The sequence below is a fragment of the Aedes aegypti genome, chromosome 2 (genome assembly GCF_002204515.2).
Source record: "Aedes aegypti strain LVP_AGWG chromosome 2, AaegL5.0 Primary Assembly, whole genome shotgun sequence".
NCBI lineage: Eukaryota > Metazoa > Arthropoda > Insecta > Diptera > Culicidae > Aedes > Aedes aegypti.
In genome coordinates, this window is record NC_035108.1 from 159430075 (window position 1) to 159451981 (window position 21907).

Below are 21907 nucleotides of genomic sequence, written 5' to 3' on the forward strand. Positions count from 1 at the left end.
TGGAGGTTTCACTGAAAACAAAAATAGAATATTTGACGTACATTCACCTCATTCATGTATAATATATACATTGTATATCTTGCCTTTGCATAGGAAGCACAATTTTCGACCGATTCTTACAATTTTAGCCAACTTTGTATGAAAATCCGAAAATTGCCACAGAATTCTTCTATGTCGAAAATTAGTGCTTTTCCTCTATGTCAAATTCGTTTTTGATTCTGAGTTGGAATTGGCGAGACCCGTTCTGAGTATTAGTTTCAACACCACCCCGCTCCAAGTTCTACCGCACTACAATCAGATGTTGTATTCCTCTTGTATTCGTATTCGTAGCTGCTTCCACCCAGCTGTATCCTTTAGCTTGTTTATCAACAATATTGATGAGCACTGCCACAGTTGTTAACCGAAAGCTTTCATTTTAATGTTTCCACTTGTATCTCGTTTGGTAAGCACGACTCTACTCTATCAATTGAATTATGAACTTAACCATCTAATACCCAACCCCGCCTTTAGCCGGGGTACCTTTTGGAATTTTGTGTATTTTTTCTTAGCTTGAAAATCAAAATGATTTTACTTTGGATTGGATTGTCAGAATCACAGATATCACAGAAGAAGATCCTGATGGAATTTAAACAATTTCCGTTAGTGACGCGAAAAATAATATATATTCCAGAAAAAAGTAATGAATTTTATATATTCAAAGGTACTGCAAAAACTTAAATTTTCATTATTGTCAAAAATCAGTATCCAGAAGAGGATTCAAGAAAAAAATAAAAAGGAAAGGTATATTCAAATATAAAAAAATAGAAAAATCAAAAACAAAAATTCATAAACTTGCGAATAAACATAAATAATTTCCAAAACGTGTTTAGATCGATTTTAGATAGCTAAAATGTATACTTAGATTGGAAATAAATATTTGTGTATTAGAGGGTTAATTTCTAAGCGGCAGTATTATGACAGTACTTAGAACTTCATCAGTAAAGCATTATATTTATTTTCAATTCTTATATGTGACATTTTTGTTCTAATACTATTAAAATGCATAATTGTAAAAAAAAAACTACAACTTTTTTTTAGAAATTTTGGCACTATGCTTTCTTTTTCAAAGTACCAAGTACCAATTGCGTCGATACAAGTATTGTCTTGTTTTGGTTCGTTTTTACGTTTGCCTCTTTATGTAATGTGATGGTTAGGTTTTGAAAGTTGAAAATTTTACTTAAGTCGTTTTATAAATCCGGAAACGTTCCAAAAATGAAAACCGAGTAAGTGGAATATGTAGAATTTTGTCTACGGAATACGATGAATCGACAATGAAAGTTTATTTACTTCCAGAGATAAGACTGTTTGAATATTTATTCCTAACTTTTCGATGTTTGAGCCACAGTTGAGGATCATTCCCGATTAAAGGTTTTCTGGACTTTCCAAACTATAAACTATATTCGTGCTAGAATGACCAATTGCCAAATAATTCCAAATAAACTGTGTAAGTATTCAATGAATTCTGCAGGCTTTATTCCAGCTCATAGATATTACATAGAAATGTCAGAACATGTTTGGCCACAAGACTATAAGGCTAGTCGTTTATTTCAATATATTCATGCTTAGTTTGAGTGGGAGTGAAACAATTTTCTTTGCAAGACGATAAAATGTATAACCCGATTATTTCTCATATTGATCGGCCATCCAGTATGAAGCAGTCGCATACCTTTTGTTTACTAAAAGAATGGCATTAGATATACACAGATGCACCTATTCTAAGAAATTTTCAGAGTTCCTATTCTCCGAACGAGAAAGAATATTTTCTTTCGCCAACTTCCTTTTCGTTCGAAAAGATAGACAACTTTGAAATTCCTGGCGCATCCTGGAAAATTTAATTTAAAATTAATTCTAGTGCTGCTGGCAATGTGGGGTCCTCCCTCGGCACCGAATGGAGACCGGGGGTTATGTAGCCACACGGCAAAACCATTTCACTTTCTTGTGGCTGCTCCCATCTGCCAAAGTGTGTCTTGCATCGCATTCCGCCGGTGTGCTCACTCGGCGTTTGTGCCCTATTTACCGTTTATACAACTTTGGTATCGTAACAGATTTTTCTTTCGTTCGCGATCGTCTCACGCAATACCTTGGTGGTGGCAAGGTCTTTTTCTTTCGCTACCGATTGGGGTATGAAATGAAACACAAAATAATTTGCTATATTGTTTCGTTTTCGTCTGGTGGCTCGGTTTAATTTTATTTTACCTTTGCAGTGGTGTAGATTTTTAGATTCTGTGTCATTCAGTGTATATGATTCAGTGAATATGATTTTAAATGGAACGAGGGAAAAAATACAATTTTAAGTAGTGTTAATTAGAATCAAACCGATTATTTCTCTGTTTTAGGTAGCTTAAGGTGAAGATAAAATGAAGCCAAACCTGAAATTTTCAAGAGCACAAATTTGAAGAACCAAACATTCGTTTAAGCTGAAATCTTAATCGATTGGTCACTGATGTGACCTATCGATTAAGTTTTCAGCTCAAACGAAGGTTTGGTTCTTCAAATTTGTACTCTTGAAAATTTTAAGTTTGGCTTTGATCCATCTTCACTTTAAACAGCTAAGGAAAGGCATTTTTTGTAAAACTACATTATTATTCATGTACAATATTGTACAATACATTTGCAACTTTTTCGATTTTCCGTACAAAATAGTCAACTTTAGAGGGTTCTGAGTTATTTATGGATCGATTCAAATTAAATGTTCAGCACAACATGAATTTTAACCTTTTTAGTGATTTTTTCAACCATGAATTCAAAAGCAATAATAGTTTGACTTTATAACAAATTTTAGATAACGTAACTAAAAAAAACTAAATAAAAAATTTCCCCATGTCAAACTTAATTATGGAAGTGCCCAATCATTCTTTAATGATATACCCGACATACTTCCCATTGATATTGAGCAGCATTAATTCGACACCTCATACCATTTGTTCATTGGACCATAAGAAGCATGATATAACATTGCACGTTTCCAACTGCCTAGCTATAAATACACCGTTACACAGGATGTATTTGAAAATGGTCAATGAATTGTTTAAAAAAGCTCTTGCACGTTGCTTGCTAGCATGACTCAGAAACCCCATATTCTCCAACGAAATGGTTGCTGGCTTGTGAAGCAGTACCACGGTCAAAGAAGCAATATATAACACAAGCAATGGTCTCGTAGTGATAGGTATGCACCAAAAGCAACACATTTGAGATTCACACATAATCCGTGTACAAATGTAATTGAGTCCTCCTTTAATATGTTTTTTTTTTTTGAATCCTTTTTTGTCTAACTTTTTTGTATTTAAACCTTGTATGTGAAAAAATTCTACTTGTTGTACACAACCGCAACGTGATAGTGCTAGCATACAACATTATTATATGTTTAATATTCTTGGCATTTCGTCCTCACTGGGACAGAGCCTGCTTCTCAGCTTAGTGTTCAATGAGCATTTCCACAGTTATTAACTGAGAAATTTTTTTGCCGAAGTTAGCATTTTTTGCATTCGTATATCGTGTAGCAGGTATGATGATACCCTATGCCCAGGGAAGTCAAGGAAATTTCCATTACGAAAAGGTCCAGGACCGACCGGGAAAACCATCAGCAATGCATGAATTAGCTTTGTATCTGTCATATATCACAACGATTATGAAATCATTTATGACATTTGGACATTCATAGCATTAGTTGAGGATCTTTTTGTATATTTTCTCAATTTTTCAGGACATAGATATTTGTGCTACATAGAATAAACCTCATTACATCCGGGTTTGAATAACTGATAAATTTGACCTTTTAGCATACATTTGTTATACATTTCAATTTTCAAGATATGTTGGCATACATCTTTAGGATTCTTTAACAGAGTAGTTAGAAAGTTGATTGACATTTTACAAAGATGAACTTTTTTCTCACACCCAAAATCTTACATAACTCACTTTCCCGTACAACCTGGAATGGGCTTCCTCCGACTGCCGACAGTAACCTCTCTTCGTCAGTGCCTTTGAACATCGCATGCCATCTCCTCAACATCATTGCGCCAGACGTGTCGAACCACTGCACCACATGATCATCGGGCCCCGGATACATACCGACACAATTCATAGAAATAAAGAGGAAAAACAACAATCCAAATGGCGCTGCGGCGGGCGACGTGTGTTTTTCCTTTCATTTATCGAACGTGGCACCCAGCGCACAATGGTCGGGCTCGATGCAAAGAGGCGGCCAAAATTAGAAAAAATGTTTTTGAAATTATAATATTTCTTTATTATTGTAAAATTCATCTTATTTATTATATTCTGATTGAAATCGTACCGTAAAACGGGGTAACTTTGATAGTTTTTTCGTAGAAAACTTGGATATTTAAGCATGCTGTTTTAAAGAATTATAATTTATATTTTTAAAACAAGCACTGGCATCCTAGCTATCGATTGCATTCGATAGATCGCCAAAAGATTTAATTTGAATGGATATATAATTTTTTATATAATCGAAAGTTGGTTTTCTGTTTTGGGGAAACTTTGATAATGGAGTATGAATCGAACAAAATTGAAGGAATAACGAACATTTGTAGGGCATTGCATATCTAGGCGTTTAACGTTATATGGAAATTTCTAACTTAGATTAAAATTGTTAAAATGGTCCTAGTTTGTGAAAATGCTTTTCGCTAAGAGACTTGAGATCTTATTCAAGTTCTATGACAACTAGGCTGTCAAAGATAAGAGACCAACTATTCAAATCTACATCAAATAGTGATCGTAGAACAAATTGTTGGTAAGCGTTTCGAAAATGCTAAAATTGTGTCAATTTTAAATATTCGTATAAAAACCATGAAATGTTCTTGATTCAAATGAAAACCGCTCTTACATGAAGTGTCATACTAATATTCTTTGGTTTTGCATTCGTTTTGTTTAACTGAGTAACAGAAATTATGATATTTCGTTTAGTATGTGGTGGGTTACGCACTAACAAAGTTACCCGCATTATAAAAGATACCCCGTTTTACGGTACTAAAATTAGCATTTCTTTGAGTTGTACGTGGTGAAATTGGCTGAAGTCATTTTTTTAATGCGATGTCAAAAACAATGCAAAATTCATATAGGGGTTCAATGCTAGTAATGGATCCCTTAGTAGCTGAAATTCACTCTCGACGCTTTTCCGCAATGATATCTTAGACGGATATACGTTTTGTGGAGTCTAACAACAAGTTCAATGTCTTTACTTCATAATACGCCTATGAAACACACAAAATCATTCGATTTTTCCAGCGAAATATACATTTGGAAAACTGTTGTCCGAATGCCTATTAGCCAATTTGGAATAGTACACACTAAAAAGCATCATTATCTTTAGATCTCACAAAAAAAATATTGTTTGCTAGTTTTCAAGTTGGAGTTTTTCGGAAAATTTGATAGCTTTTAAGTAATTATTCCGTATAAAATGGACGAATTATGTATAAAAATGAACGAAGAATATTTGACACTCTCAGATGGTTCGATTGCTAGGATTCTTTAATTATACAATCAAAAATATCCGCCTGCGGCAGCTGTCAATTTGATGGTAGAAAAGGTCGTTCAGGAATACTTGATTCTTGAATTTTCGATATTTTCCTCCCAAAATAATGAACCCGAAAGACAATGTGAGTTCATGAATGTTTTTTTGTCTCATTTTTTGCATTTTCATGACATTTGACTCCTTTTCAAAAATGTATCTGCCCCCATGAACCAGTTGCGATATATTATTGGTTCAATATCAATTTAACACAACATTTCTGAGAAATGTTATAAGTAATCACTTCGTTGCTTGTTAGCGTTGCATTATTGATCACAATGGTTGGCATTTTAGTTCATTTTGTGCAAATGATCGAAGGTCTATAATTGGTACACTTTTATGGCGAACGCCAGGAACTCTATTGCCATAATTGGTACAAATGAAAATAATATTTTATTTTATTTTTTATTTTTTTATTTATTTGGCAAATACTTGCTAAGTAAGGTATGATAACTGTACTTATACACACTCAATCTGTGCGGTAAAAATAACTGGGTTTTGGAACTACCGAAAAAGTCAGTAAACTAAAAAAAAAATGTCAGAAATCGAAAAACAGAGATTTTTTACTGAAATTTTGCAGAGAGATTTCTTTTTATATCATATATCGATAAAAAATAAAACATGGTGAAATTTGCTTTTCAATTACGCATGGCGACAGTTTTCATTTTACTGACTTTTTCGGTAGTTCCAAAACCCAGTAAAATTTTACCGACCCCAGTAATATAATCTAAGTGTGTAGTCTGTTTCGCAAGGCTAGTAGTTAAAATCAACAAGTCACGTTTACGTTTTAGAAACACTGTTAACATATTGCATCCATAATTGGTCGCTAGAAATTACGTAGATCTCCCGGTTTTTTAGGAATTTCTGTAATAATGAATGTAAAATTTATCTGACATTTTTTTCAAGAATTCATATATAAACTCTTTTCTGGAATATCTGGAGGAACTCCTAAAAGAACCTAAGAAGGAATCTCGGGAGTATTTAAAAAAAAAAAAATGTCTTGACGAAATCCAAAATCTTGGGACATTCCACGGAAATCACTGGATTAATTTCTGGAGGACTTAGGACTTTCTTTAAATAATATTGAAGAAATCCTTAGCGGAATCTCTGAAATAATTTCTACGGTTTTCTGCAGAGCAATTCCAGGCTGAATTCTTAAATGTACCTCGAACAAATTTCTTGGAGACATTCCTCAGGAACTCCGTTAAAGCATCTAGTTATGCCGACGAAATCTTCTGGATAATATCTAAAGGAAACATTGGGAAATATCTAAAATAATTTCCAATAAAATTACAGTCTACAAAAAAAACAAATGAAGTGAAAAATTATTGATCATACTGTTACCTTATATCTGAATGATGCAAAACAAAATCATCTGGAATCAGTTTCAATGTAGGGAAGGATCCCCCAGTACCAGACAGTACCCAATACCGGACAAAGTTGAAAAATTTAGAAATCTTGGTCCAATCGAAATGGTGTATTAGAAGAAAAGAAAGCTATGGAGTAATGTTTGCGCAGAATAACACATCCTTGAAATATTTGAGATTGTAGAGATAGTAAAAAAGTAGAGATATTTAAAAATCGTTAAAAAAATTACTAATCAGCAATTATTTTAAATATGGCAAAATAGTTTGGATCACGTAAGCGTGATTAAGGCGAAGAAGGCCGTCATTGAAACTTATACTGGGCTAGTTCGTTTAACGATTGCGAATTGAAGAAAATCACTTGATTTTACACTGACATAGCTGAAAAAATATCTGCATACTTTCTGCATGTAAGCGTAAGTAATGATACTTTTCTGAATCAATATTACTTATGATGACTGAGTTTTATCACTTTGAAATTGTAAGCTGCAAAATCAGCACGGCTGTCAAAACGAATGACGCTCTTCTTAGCCTTAAATGTAATCGTAATTTGAAATTAAGAATGTATTTTGTATCATAGGAAAAGTTTACCAGTTATGGCCATAGTGGTTCCGTACTTGGACATATGTGAAATTTTGATAACTTTCACATTTTTAATCTCTGAATGTTTTGACATCAAGATATATCTTAAATCTCATTACTATAACACACAAAACCTTTCAAAATGTGAAGACACTCAGGTAATCACGTATGGCGAAATAGGGAATCACTATGTCCATACCTGGTACACCTACCCTATTTAAACTAAATTTGAACAAAGTACAATTTTGGTCAACCTCCTGTCCCCCAGTTTCGGTCAGTTTGATTTGTTATGATATCTTTTTAATTTTGCACCAGTGTCTCGAAATACATTCATGTTTCATGGATTCCGTCGATCATGGTATCAAACATGCAATAAAAATAAGAAAAATGAATATGAATATTCAGAACGTAAAATGTATTATGTTTTGTCACATATGAAAGAGGTTTTTGATGGGCCTCTTGCCAACTAAGTTAAACTTAAATTCAAGACTAACAATTCAAAAGGCCTCATCTCCAAAAAGTAAACAATGAGAAAAATGCAATCTTGTTTTGTCAAACAATAAATCAAATTTAAATTATGAATTTAAGCATTGTAAGTTATTTTATCGTCTAGAAAGTCGATAGATAAACTGATTTATAGCTATGAATATTCATTACTATCATTGTAGCAAAAAATCCTGCTAAACAAACGAGTCAAAGGAAATGAGGCTTTTATTTCACCAAAATCTGTGCAGCCCTTTTCATTTGTGGCCATAGACGCCGGCCGACGCTGATGAGGCCTGTGAGTTGACGCCTTTGTTACTCTAAAATGTGTTGAGGCCTGCTAGTTGTGGCTTGTTTTTTCATCATCTTCTGATGTGGCCTTTTGAAAATCATTTAAAATTATGATTAAATAAGAAATTTGAAGTGTAGAAGAGTGTTAAGTGGTGAAGTAAAGTACATGGAGATCCCTACAGCAAGAGAAGATTCGTGCGGTCGATTAAATATTTGATTGATTGAACCCTTCGTCATCCATGAACATTACGTATGTGCTACGCGAGTTTGTCGTCGAGAAAATGTATGGAAATATTGATTCAATTGAAATAATATTGCAATTGAACGTTATTTTTCATGCATCGCCGTTTAGACTGTATAAAATAATACAAGGAGCAGTCGCTCCGTAGTATAACCTGCATCTACTTAGTGAAATTGGAACGTTTTTCGCAATCTACATTGCAATTTTGATGTTTGTTTAACAGGCCTCAACTCGGTTTCCGTCAGATATAAAAATGAGGTCTTTTTGAGAAAAGGCCCCATTTGCGATGAATATCCTGGTTAGCGGAAAATGAGATGGAGCCTTTTAGAAAAATGTTATTTTTTCAACCTTTATGCATATTTTTAAATGACTATTGTATGTTTTAGTAAGAATAGGCTCTTAAACACTGAAATCAGCAGAAAACCGATGTTTACATTTTAGACTTGAGGCCTTTTCAATTGTTGGTCTTGAATTCTTCTTTGAAATGTTGCCAAATACAATCAATTGGCTATCAAATACTATTCATGGAGTAAAAACATTTGATGATGTACAAATTTACAGATACCGAACCATTTTTAGATTGCGTCCGGTATTGGGAGCTACCTTTTATGATTTTCCAATTTGGTACTAGAATACATCATCAAAATGTAATGTTTAAATTCATATTTATATTTTCAAATTTATTGGTGTACGCTACAAAAAATATATATTATTATTTATTAACGACATTTTACCCTCATCAGTGGATCTCCCCCTAAGGGATTGTTTATTAATTATGTAAGGTGACCCACAATAAGATTGTTGGTATGAAAATTTAAAACATTTTGTATGACGCGTAAGAAATCTTCAACACTCGCTTCCCCCAATAAACTGTAACGTAATTAATGGACGGCATGGTAACAGTAGGCCACCATTTTTTGGTGTTTTGTACAGGCTGACAAAATCGAGTCAAAAAGCAGACAAAATCGGTAAAGCACTGTAGTTCCTTAAGGAATTCTAGGACAATAAAAGCACCAAATATATTTCAAAAAAGTTTTCAAATAACCTTAACTTCGAATAGTAAACGAACTTGCATTATCTATCCATTGTATATCTCAGACAAAATTATACATATTCAACTTGGAACCTACTCGGTTTTTATTTTTAAAACGTTTAATTTACGAATTTACAAAACGACTCAAGTCGGATTTTTAAATTTCGAAACCTAACCACTACCGCTCTGTTATGTAGAGCATGAAAACATCGCATGTAGTTGAATGAAACAGTGTATCATTTTGTTGCCAAATTATTGTAGGATATAAGAGAAAATCCCTTAATTTTGAACGCGAGCTGATTTCATGCAAAATTTGAGCGATATACACGGCGAAAAAAATGTCAAAAGGGGGACAAAGGTTCTGATTTTTCTCAATTAATTTTCTCAAAACCTATGTAAGTACAGATACATACAGATTAGATATCCCTTAAAGTGAGGCGATAAAACTTGTTTTGACCAAACTTTAGTTTTTTTTTCGACCATAGTGCAGCGCACGAAAGAGAGTAGGTAGGTAAGACCACGCCAGCATATCGACGAAAAAGTATCCACGCGCAAATCAACCAGACATCAGACCCCTATAACCAGCTAGTTGCGCTTTCATCAAAGTTAGTGAGGTCTAGACCCCATAGTTAGTTTTTACTGATCGTTTGCTTTATAATTATTAGGCAATTCATGTAAATTAAAATCTTTTGTAAAAAGGATTATTCTTGACTAACGACACCAGTAATAGTATCCTACCGTCAATACGAAGATCCGCATAATTCTGGAAATAAATCAAAAAGGTCATGCCTATTAGTCTTGCAAAAACACCAGTACAGACGGAAGGCGTCTAATGTTTGTGATGAAAGATGAAAGAAATAGTGAATGAAGAGAGACAAATCCCCAACCGCACGCAAACCAACGAACGAACTAAATGGCACTATTATGGACAGCAGGCCATCAACTGGGACATTACCATTTCGAGACATAACTAGCAAGCGATTTCTGCCACATACCTACTTGTATTAGACGAGCGCCGAACCATTGAGCATAATTCCACTTCCACCACCAATGCAATGGGAATTCCCTGAGTGCGCTGTTAAACTGCCACCAAACGACAGAAACAAGCTTCAACGTGGCAATTGATGCAAAGAGACCACAGACCGGTTGAGTCATACGTATTCGCCGCAGCAAATCGAAATTCCTACCTGTTGCCTCTCTCGCGATGAAAACCGATTATTCGACCTTGAATGGCCTTGTGGCAGCCAGTTCTCTCAACTGCAACGTAAACTATATGCTTTTCACCACCAAACCAAATCAGCACCATCAAACGCGACACATGGAAACGAAACCAATGAGCTCATTGCTATTGAACACAGTATATTCATACTTAATTATAACGCAAATTCTAATGTAATGCTATCGTCTATCTTGCAGAATGCCGATTCAGGCGCCACAATGGACAGAATTCCTCAGCTGTCCGGTTTGCTGCAACGAATTTGCGGCAAATCTTCGTCCACCAATCAGTCTAGGATGTGGCCACACCATATGCCGTACTTGCTTGGCGACGCTGCACAGGAAGCAGTGTCCATTCGATCAGGTGAGTTGGGTAATTCTCCAATAAGATTTGCTAGTAATTAGCTAGCATGGTATGAGTAATCGGTTGTATGGAATCGTTTAGTGGAGTGTATTCAGCCAAATCAATGTTTGATTGCATATTTTGGGCTAAAAGCAACCGGAAACAATTTATGTGCAATATAATGAAAAAAGATAAAAACTAAATCATGAGTTTAAGTTTCTAATTCCCATAAAAGCATAAAAGGGAACTTTTTTATTAAGGATTATCATTTATTTATTTGGTTTAAAATCAATTAGCTTGATAAAAACTCGTCAACTATATTTCGCCAAAGGAGGATAAGGATTCTACTAAATAAAATTATTTACAGGAAGATCGCCAAAGATTTTGCACTTCGATAAATTTTTCGAGAATTTCTATCAAAACACATCACATTTTCTAGACTGACCTCCATCACTCCTTTACAATTACCCTGTAAATTGTCCATCCATCCGGAAAATTGTGAAATACACCGGGAAAAAGCGCTAGAAAATGTTGACAATGGATGCACGACTGTTCCTAGAGAGATAGTTTAATGTTGTATCAAGAAGGGTCTTCGTCAATTTTTGTTTTCACAATTGTTATTAGTTTGTTGTAAAATGCTTAGCAAATTTCTGGCTAAAGATATTAAGCACATTCAAAGGAGTTCTTAGGAAACATCATGGAGATCCTTAGAAAGTGTTTAGGTACTGAGGGGGTATAGGCAAGGTTTTTGATGAGATGCTTTATGAATTTCTATTAAGATTAATGGCACATTTTTCAAAAATTCAGTAATCTCAATGAAATTAAAGCGATAATTGATCAGTTACTTTGGAAAATCATTGAAAAGAATTTGCACATTGCAAACAAGAGATTTTTGTAAATTATGCAAAAGAGTATTGCCGGATTTTTCTTGTAATTTTGAGCAAATTCCTAGCTGCTGGTAAAAAACTGAGCAAATACAATAAAATTCTGGACACATTCATTAGGAATTACTTTTTTGTGGATTCCCTGAGAAACTGATCCGGATTCATGAAGAAGCTTTTTTGGGATTTAAAGCTTGAATCCGTGATCTATCTAAGAGTCCTTGTTAGGCCCCTGGCGAGATTTTGAATGGAATTCTGCAGATTCACAGCTAATTCTTACTGCCATTTTCAGCGTAATGCTTGCGAGATCATCATGGAGAGTTTTTGATAAGTACACAATTAGCAAGGTCCTTTGGGCATTCTTGGGCAGATTTTTTGTTGATTTCTCGACTACATTCTTGGCAAAATCTTAGATGGATGTTTGGAGTTATGTCATTATTTTCGGCAAGCAAGCAATCAAATGTTTTTGACGATATCTCATTCCTGTCATTAAGATCTCTCCTTGGATCCATCGAGAGTTGCACCAGCTCAACAGGAACACGCCCTGGACCATGTCTAAAGTATAATTTTGCACACATTCTTCGTAGGAGATGGGTTTGCCATTAGAAACATTGTTGATTTGTGATGACTTAAGGCACAGAGTAGATTTTTCTACAATTCCATAGTTTCTTTGGATTTTATAGGTAATCTAGTGAGTGCACGGCATCCTCCTTATGTTGGCCCTTTCGATTGAAAATAAATACTAGTAGGTTATTTCTACTATGCCAAAAGTTTACTTCAACGAATTCTAAAATTAAATGTTTATTATTTACAAACAATTGAATTGGTATATCCAGAATTCAAAAATCTTATGTAAGGCAAACTTCAGCAAACTTTAAGTTCTGACAATCCAATCGATTACGGTAGAGAGACCGTTGTGCAACTTCCGAATCTCGTTTGGCCTAAAGGGTCGTTTGGCCGAATGCCGTTTTTGCCTAAATTGCTAACAATAGTGAACTACAGTTAGCATGTATTTGTAATGAACCTCAAAGCTGAATTTTAATGAGCAGCTTACTCTTAAGGTGAAACATCTCTGAATACAATGATGCAGGGTGTCCATCCATCCGGGAAATCCGGGAAAACCGGGAAAAACCCGGGAATTACAAATAACCGGGAAAAATACGGGAAATACCCGGGAATTTGGTGAACACCCCGGGAAAACAAAACATAAGACTACCGGTTTATTTAAATTCTAAGTACTATGGGGTAAAACTAGAATTTTTAACAAGGAGTGCACCACCGTCTGTATTTCGTACTTCGCATTATGATTATTTATTGGTGAGGTGATAGAGAGATATTTAACGATTAGGATCTTTGAAACATTTTTAAAGGGGTACTTAAGGATTTCTGACAATGTTCTTGGCGAGATGCTTGTTCGATTTCCATTTGAAATCATGGCATATGAAATCTTTGCGGGAATCCTAACGAAAATCGAACCGATATTCGACCAGTATATAAAAATTCTTTTTAAAAGATCACTGAAATGGTTATTAGTAGATTGCTAATAAGATTTTCAGTAGATTCTAGAAAAGGTCTTTGGCTAATTTTGCTTTAAATTCTTAGAAGTTAATGTCCCTCTGACATTTGGATAAAAATATATTTTTCAAACAGCATAAATGGTGATACATATTTTTAAATAGCAGTTTCCTGAGTAAAATCATATTCATTCATTTTAAATTTAAGAAAAAAACAAACGAATTTATATGATTTAAAATTGTTTTATTGAAAATTTACACTAAGATATTTTCTTGAGGAATGCGCAGAAAATTACTGACATATTTTTGATTTTCCTCGGTGGATTTTCACTTATTGTACCCAAATCCTTGGCACAACTCGCATACAGTTAACTGGATTTATATTTGATTCTTTGTGAGATTTTAACATATTCCTGCAGTAGTACTTCTTGGGAAGATTCTTGAAGGTTATCTGACTAGCTTTTCTGATAGTTCCAGGTGAAATTCATCCCACGGTATACAATAGGCTATGAAACCCATTAGAAAGTGTCTTGAAATATTCACAGAAGCCGCCAAAGTTGATGCTTGCTATATTCCTTACAATATCTTCCAAAAATTGCCTGGCAAACATATCTCACTGGTAGATCCATACAGAAGACTATAGAAGACCAGACCAGAACAAATACTAAAATGTTCGTGAACATTTACTCGCGTGCAACTAAACAAGGTGAGATTTATTATGGTTTTGACAGACAAATCAAGTGTACATCCATCAAATCGACAGTAAACTACAAGTTTGTAATAAAAGTCCCTTGAAGTCTAAAAAACTCAGAGGCCTTTACTACCAAAAGCCCAATTGACTTCGAACAGCTTCGAATACGTACACGAAAAGATTTATCATCGACAGATTACAGCACTTTTATACTCGCGAGTATTTTGCTTGTTTTTGTTCTGGTTCAGTAGACATGTTCACCACCTTTATCACTGGTTCATTGACAGTTTTTTTTTCAATGTCATTGATCATAGACAAAAACGAGAAAGAATATGTTTTTGTAATTGTAGTTAATTGAATCTGATCCTTTTTCTGATCCGCATTTAAGTCACCTTATACTAAAAACCAATCAAATCTAAAAAAAAAGATATCTACAATTTTTGTTTGCAGGGGTCCGCGGGATATTTGTAGAACTTGAAAGGGGCCACAGCTCCAAAAAGGTTGGGAACCACTGGTCTAGACGGTTCTTATAAGGCCACTGAAGGGATTTTGTATAGATTTCTGCAGATTGACAGCGAATTCTTTCAATAATCCAAAACAAATGTCATGGCTAGTTCTTTGATGAATAAATAAATAAAGATGTCCTTTAGGTATTCTTGGTAAGATTTTTGTAAAGTATTTGACTAGATTGTTAATACAGTTAACTCTCCCTTACTCGATATTCCGTATCTCGATATCGAGTTAGAGAACCATAGTAGAAATTGGTTTTCATGGCTAACTCGATGGTCCCTTAGATCGTAGTTGCACTGGTTTTATGTTCTGTAACTCGATACCTCCATAACTCGATGGTCCCTTCAATATCGAGTTAGGGAGAGTTGACTGTATGTTCATTAAATCTTTTGAAGATTACTTGGAAGATGCAATCTTGGATTCATGTGATAAGTTTTAGCCAGCTTCATAGGAGAACAATAACATGTATTTGGAAATATTGTTTCTGTTAAAAGATCTTTTCTTGGATCCAACATGAGATTCATCACAGATCAATAATTTCTCCATAAATCAGGCATTTATTCTTAAGGCATTCTTAGAAGGTAATAGGTTGGCTATTAAACTTTGCTCTTTTGTGGAAGTTTAGATGCACAAAGCAGGCATTTATATTATTCCATAATTTCTCTGAACTTCCTACGAATTCCAGGGGGTAACGGTGTCTCAGATATTTCAGCAAATAAGCATTATTTTTTCATAAGGTCCTATCTGCATTCATCGATTTCTCTTCATCGTTGTTTCCTTTGCGTAATTGCAGAAAAATGATTCTGTTGTCGTAGGATGAAGAATCACTATATCTTCTTCATTAATAAGAAATATTGCAGATTTATATTAGCAATGTTATTAGCGGAAGAGAGGATCGATGAAGATGTGCAGAAATATTTTAAATCTTTTTGTCCATAACCCTTTTAATATGTAAACCGTTTTTTTTTTTAATTGTATTAAAATCAATTCATAAATAAATTAGATCATGTCCTCCAAATTTGTCCATATCGTAAAAAAAATAAAAAACAAAAACATCAAAACGCGGAATTTTTTTCCTATTTGTTTTTTTAATTTCTTGACACCCGGGAAAAATCCGGGAATTGGAAAACTGATTTTGAATGGACACCCTGATGATGGTCGTCATAATAGCCGACTTGTGCCCCTACTCACGTTTTCAAAGGCACTAAACTCGAGAAATAGTAAGCAAACGTTTCTGATCTTCTTACTTTAAGCTTACTGCTAGTGCACAAAGCCAAAATAAAAAGTGCACTATTGTTATGCTTCCTTCACGAGATTGGTGCCTTTGAATTTTTAGTGCAATCTTGGAAATTGAAATAAAAAATGTTCGACTTTAAGGTGATTATAAAACGAAGCCAAACTTTGAATTTTCAAGTGCACAAGACTGAATAATCTGACAACCGTTCATGTTGAAAATCAATCAAATTGCTTGCTTGCTGGTGGTGGGCAATGGGTAAATTTTCAATGCATGTTTGGTTCTCAAGACTTGTGCTCTTGAAAATTCGAGTTGTGGCTTCGTTCACCTTAGAGAAAGATAAATCATTTTTAATATACAAATGATTAGAACTTAAGTGTTACAGTCGACTCTCCACATCTCGATGTTCTACATCTCGATATATTTCCCTATGTCGAAAATTTTTTCGGTCCCTTCATTCTGCATACATTTTCACTCTCCATATCCTCCTTATCTCGTTATCTTTCGTTCCCAATTTTCTATCCGTAAGTCGATATGCCCATTATCAAAGGTTACTAGACTAGATTTTAGAGATTCAAACCAATTTGGAGAGACGAAATGACATCTGTTTGTTTTTAATTTTCCTGGTAACGGAGTGATTTTCAATCTAGTGTTCGTTAAAAATTTGTTCTATGTCTCGATCTCTCCCTATCTCCCTATCTCTATGATATCGAGATGTGAAGAGGCGACTGTACTTAAAAAAACAGTCCGTACTGTTATTCACTTCTCTGCCATGTAACAGTTTCGATTTTTTTTTTGTAGATCGTAACAAGGGGGGGGGGGCTTCCCTCTCTCAACCTGTTTCATTAAGTCAGTGGTCCTCAGCCTACCTGATCATGTGGGCCACACTGGTATTCTCAAAACATGACGCGGGCCGCTATGCATCCTTGCAATAAGATTTTCAAAAAAAATGTTTATACGCAGTATGTAATACCGAGACCCTGCTGTTTTACCTATGTGCATCAAAACTAAAAAACTTACAAGAAGCCACGCACTAAATTTTGGAGAGATTTGCAAAACTTGGAGAAACTTTCGACAAATTCCTTTCCTTGTACATGTCAATATTTCAACATTATTGTCAAAAAATTTTGGATTCAAAATAGTCATTTTGGAGTTAAGATATTTTTTACAAAAGTCTGCGATGCCATCCAAGCCTTGTTCCTGAAAGCATTCTAGATGAGACTATCAAAGAATAAAACATCAATAAAGCTAGCTCCAAACAACGAAATACGCCATTACTACGCTAACGTTATTTACAAGAATTTGCGAAGCCTCCTGGTTTTTCTTCAATATATGAGTATTTTCAAGACGATTGAAAAAAAACCTTATCAAATAAGCTTCTGTGCTCAGTTAGGGTAAACCTGAAGAAACCTTCAAAGCTCATCTGTCAGATCGAGCTAGCATAAATATCAAGACCTGGTTATTCTAGTTAAATTTTGAAGAAGTGTCCATTTCTTTGGGCAATCTAGTCGTACATATTGAATTCAAAAAAATCTTAGAACTTGGAGAAACTGAGTCTCAAATAATGTTCAAAATTCAGTTATCCCTGAGCTAAGCATTCAGTCAATCCCTCTTTAATTCATATCAAACATACATCGGTTAAACATGGATGAACAATGAAAATCTCGTCTCTCAATTTAAAAACATGTTTGAGCATAAGGAAATCACAACAGGCGGGCCACACTACTCCTAGGTTTGTACTTAGTTCACGGGCCGCACAAAACCCTTCGGAGGGCCGCAGTTTGGTGACCACTGCATTAAGTAATAATTGAACGATCACTTTTCTCATGAAAGAACAATTTATGATAAATAAAAGGAAAAGTCATGTTAATGCAAATAATCGTTATATCAGTACTTGTTTTTAATTATGAATCGTGGTTTACGGCCAACCAGCCGAGTGGAAGTATATCAGTATTCATAACTACAAAGAAGCGTCGATGATTTAAACAAGGTAAAATTTCCAATCCAAATATAAGCTAACTTATTGCTAATAGTAATGAAACCAGTATACCTCGAAAAAATAGCCTATGTTTAAAAGAAGAAAAAAATTCTAATGAAACTATTTAAAACACATTGAACCGTTGCACACCGTTGGTAACCCAACTTGACGCGATGTGTAAAGGTCACAGCTTCGTCCTGAATTAAAGGATCGATTTGATAATTCTCTTGGAACGCAAACATGACGTCCCGATCATTTATTGGGCCACACTTAAGAATCCTCTGCATCAGCGTTAAATCAATTTGATTATTTGTTGTTCCTATTTGGGCCAAACGATGCGTTTGATCAGATGGCATTCGGCCAAATGGCTGGACACTTTAAATTATTAGCATTAAATTAATTAATACCTAATTGAAAAAAGTGCGTACATTCTTCATTAGATCATCTCCCTTTAAGCAGCACATGAAAAGTAGTCATGGCTTTCACTTAATGAGTGTATTAGAGATACTAATTTTTTGAATATAGTTTTGTTCCACAAGGATACAATGTGTATGGAAAAAACATCTTTTTGTGGAAGGTGGTAACCACGTGGTTTTATTGACAACCCTAAAAATGTACGCAATGCTATTATGTACGTAACCAACAATTTATTATATGTATCATGTTGCGTAATCTCTGAAGCAGTTTCTCAAATTGACGTCATGAAAGTTTTTTGCTACTTTACGTAACGGTATAGCTACATGCACGCCATCCATAACACAAGAGTGTGCAAATTTCGCAGAAAATGAAGAATTACTCTTATACAATGCATTCTCGGTGCCAACCCGGTTTATGTTGATGATTCTTGATGACGTTATTAATACAGAGGTTGTGTATCACGATGACTAATGAAATTATTCCATCCAATCTGACGTATTCTGTCTACCGACCACGTTCAATCTCGGTACGTTTCTGATCTGCTGTAGAGGAAATGCTCCGCCTACAAATTGACACAAACAACTTCCCCCTTTGGGACTATCAAACACAAAACAGACCAGACCAAGAGGTCCCTAAAATATGCAAGGATTGGAGAAATTAAAATTTTAAATGCTTCGTCCGCCATGTCCGTGGTGCCTGTTCCACATATAAATTTTACAGAGGACATGCCAACCGACGATCGAAATCGGAACAAGGAAAACACCAGTAGGTACACTGTTCATCAAATAATAACGGTATTGCGTTCTGCATTCGCGACAATCAAACCAAACTGTAAACATTCGAGGCTAAGGTTATGCATAATAAGAAAAGGAGTACGGAGCGTGAATATTTAATGACGTCACCGAAGACGTTGCGACCGACCGACGATGTGAATCGTAATCTTTTACTATGCTATGCGTTCGACTTGACTTGGGGAAGTTTTCCTCAACTTTGGGGCAGGTATTAGGATTCACGCGCGTCATCGATTATATGGCCTTTGCTATCAGCCTCTTGTCCGTGGGCTATCTTTGAACCGGATACGTTGTAGTTATAGCCTTGTCGACGCATTGAATGGCAAGCAGTGTAATGCAGTAAAACGGAAGTCACGAGTGAATTTATCTGTATTTTCAACGAGTGTACAAGTTACGTGTATGGCTGGAGCGAAACATGATGAAGAGCATAAATGTTGTGAATTTTTCATCATTCTATTTTAGCGCCCCTAGTGGGATGAACCATTTGAATATTTAAACAATCGTAAATTGAAAATAGGATATAATTGAATCAGATGGAAGTGTAGCTACTAATAATAACTTACTGTTCATGAGGGAAGATCGGTAAAAAATAAAATTTATGTTATGCACTGGATCGTCACACTAGCCCACATTTTGCCACTATATGCTTTCTATGATTCTATCCTATTACCCCGAATGACATCATTCAGATCTAATGGAACTCGGTAATGGTGTATTCGGTTATAGAATTTGGGATAATGTTTTCGGAATTATGAGGTAGAATGGAAATTTTCGGGAGAAATTCTCAATTTAAAAGTTAAAGATATGCCGAATTTTGACAAAAAATAAAACAAAAAGTGATAATGCAGAAAGTTAAAACGTCATCGAATTAGATTATCTACACACTTAAGGTGAAACAGTTTGGAATCAACTTCTAAGATTGCACTAAAACTTCAAAGGCACAAATCTCACGAAGAAAGCATCCAACAAAAGTGCCCTTTTTATTTTGGCTTTGTGCACTAGCAGAAAGCTTAAATTAAGAAAATCAGAACCAGAAACGTTTGCCAACTATTACTGCAGTTTAGTGCCTTTGAAATTGTTGGTCATTGTAGCGTCTAACTCCGTTTGAGATTCTACATTTTCGCATGATTACTGTAAATATATACTGAATGGATCGGTGAAATGCCAGTGGAAAAAAACAGTTAATTTTTAAAATAGCATTGGGAGGTTCGATGAAAGCTGTAGCAATACATAATAAAATCCGCAGAACATTTGTGCAAAATCATCGAACTTTTCGGTAGTTTTGACAGATGAACTTTTTCAAGGTTTACAGATCGATCGGTGGAATAAAGAATAACCGAACGGTTTACCTTAACTTCTGTTGTTCAGTTTTCTGTAAAATTTCACAGAAATCTGTGACTGAATCTAAGCTTCATGTCAAACCTGGACGTTACACTACGCCTCCATATTCGTAGGTGTTGGTCAATACTTCTATATTTTTCCCAAAAAAATAGGATTTCACTACCTCAAGTCAGTGTAAACAATGCATCGCAAATTTTTATAATAATCTTAGGAATATTTAGTTGAACCTTTAAACATAGATAAACAGACGTAGCAGCTATAAAATCACCAATTCAAAACATAGTCACGCAAACATTAACTCTCAATTCTAAACATACTGTGTTGCCCACCCGGTAACTAGGTGGCGGTTGGTAGCGCCGAAACGTCAAACTCGAATAAAGGCGATACGAGCGCCACGGGTGAGCCGTCGGCCAACTATCAAATATTAGAATTGAGCATTATCTTCTTGTGTGATGAAAAAATATCGAGTTGTACGTCTGTTTGTCTGTGCTATAAGTAAACTGATGATCAGAAATTGATTGTGATAGTAATTCTAAAGAGATTTCTTCAGGAAGAGCTTCAGGGATTCTTTCTTGGATCACTCTAGAAATCACTCCACCAATTCTCCCTGGAATTCGCCTAGAAACCGATCCAGCCATTTTTCAAAGGATACTTAGAGGAATTCCTTCAAAATTTTCTTCGGGAAATCCTTGAGCATTCCCATGCTACTACCTTTAGAAATTTCCACGGGGATTACTCCGTGACTCATGGTAAGTAATATTATATATATATATATATATATATATATATATATATATATATATATATCTTCTTCTTCTTTCTGGCGTTACGTCCCAACTGGGACAAAGCCTGCTTCTCAGATTAGTGTTCTTATGAGCACTTCCACAGTTATTAACTGAGAGCTTTCTTTGCCGATTGACCATTTTTGCATGTGTATATCGTGTGGCAGGTACGAAGATACTCTATGCCCTGGGAATCGAGAAAATTTCCTTTACGAAAAGATCCTCGACCAGCGGGATTCGAACCCACGACCCTCAGCATGGTCATGCTGAATAGCTGCGCGTTTACCGCTACGGCTATCTGGGCCCCTGGCTATATATATATATTCGATCAGAGATTCTTCATAAAGTTCCTCCAACAATTTCTCCAGAATTTCATCCATGAATTACTTCTTCAGTTTTTCCACCAGTTCTCGAATAATTTATCAAACTTAAAAATCAACTTTAAAAGCTTCATGGATTCTTCAACAGAGTGCTTCTTAAAGCCCAAGCGGGATGGTCCGGGTTTTGCGTCGTCAGAAGGGTTTTGTTCTCGGTTTCGCGCGTATTTTCGTCGACGGAGAACTTTTTTTTCCCTGTTTTCGCGCGTCTTGCTGGGTAGGTGTTTGGGAAAGCCCAAGCAAGTCAGTTTGTTTTCGGGGCGCCAAGAA

The 21907-nt window shown here is 35.2% G+C and overlaps 1 long non-coding RNA gene across 1 annotated transcript in view; it reads left to right on the plus strand.

The window, feature by feature from the left end:
* The window catches only part of LOC110676159, a 48501-nt gene extending 37212 nt beyond the window's left edge, over positions 1-11289 (plus strand). The window contains exon 3 of the long non-coding RNA XR_002500120.1: positions 10980-11289. This is a non-coding gene — a long non-coding RNA (uncharacterized LOC110676159). The remainder of the gene's footprint in view (positions 1-10979) is intronic.
* The last annotated feature ends 10618 nt before the right edge of the window (positions 11290-21907 follow it).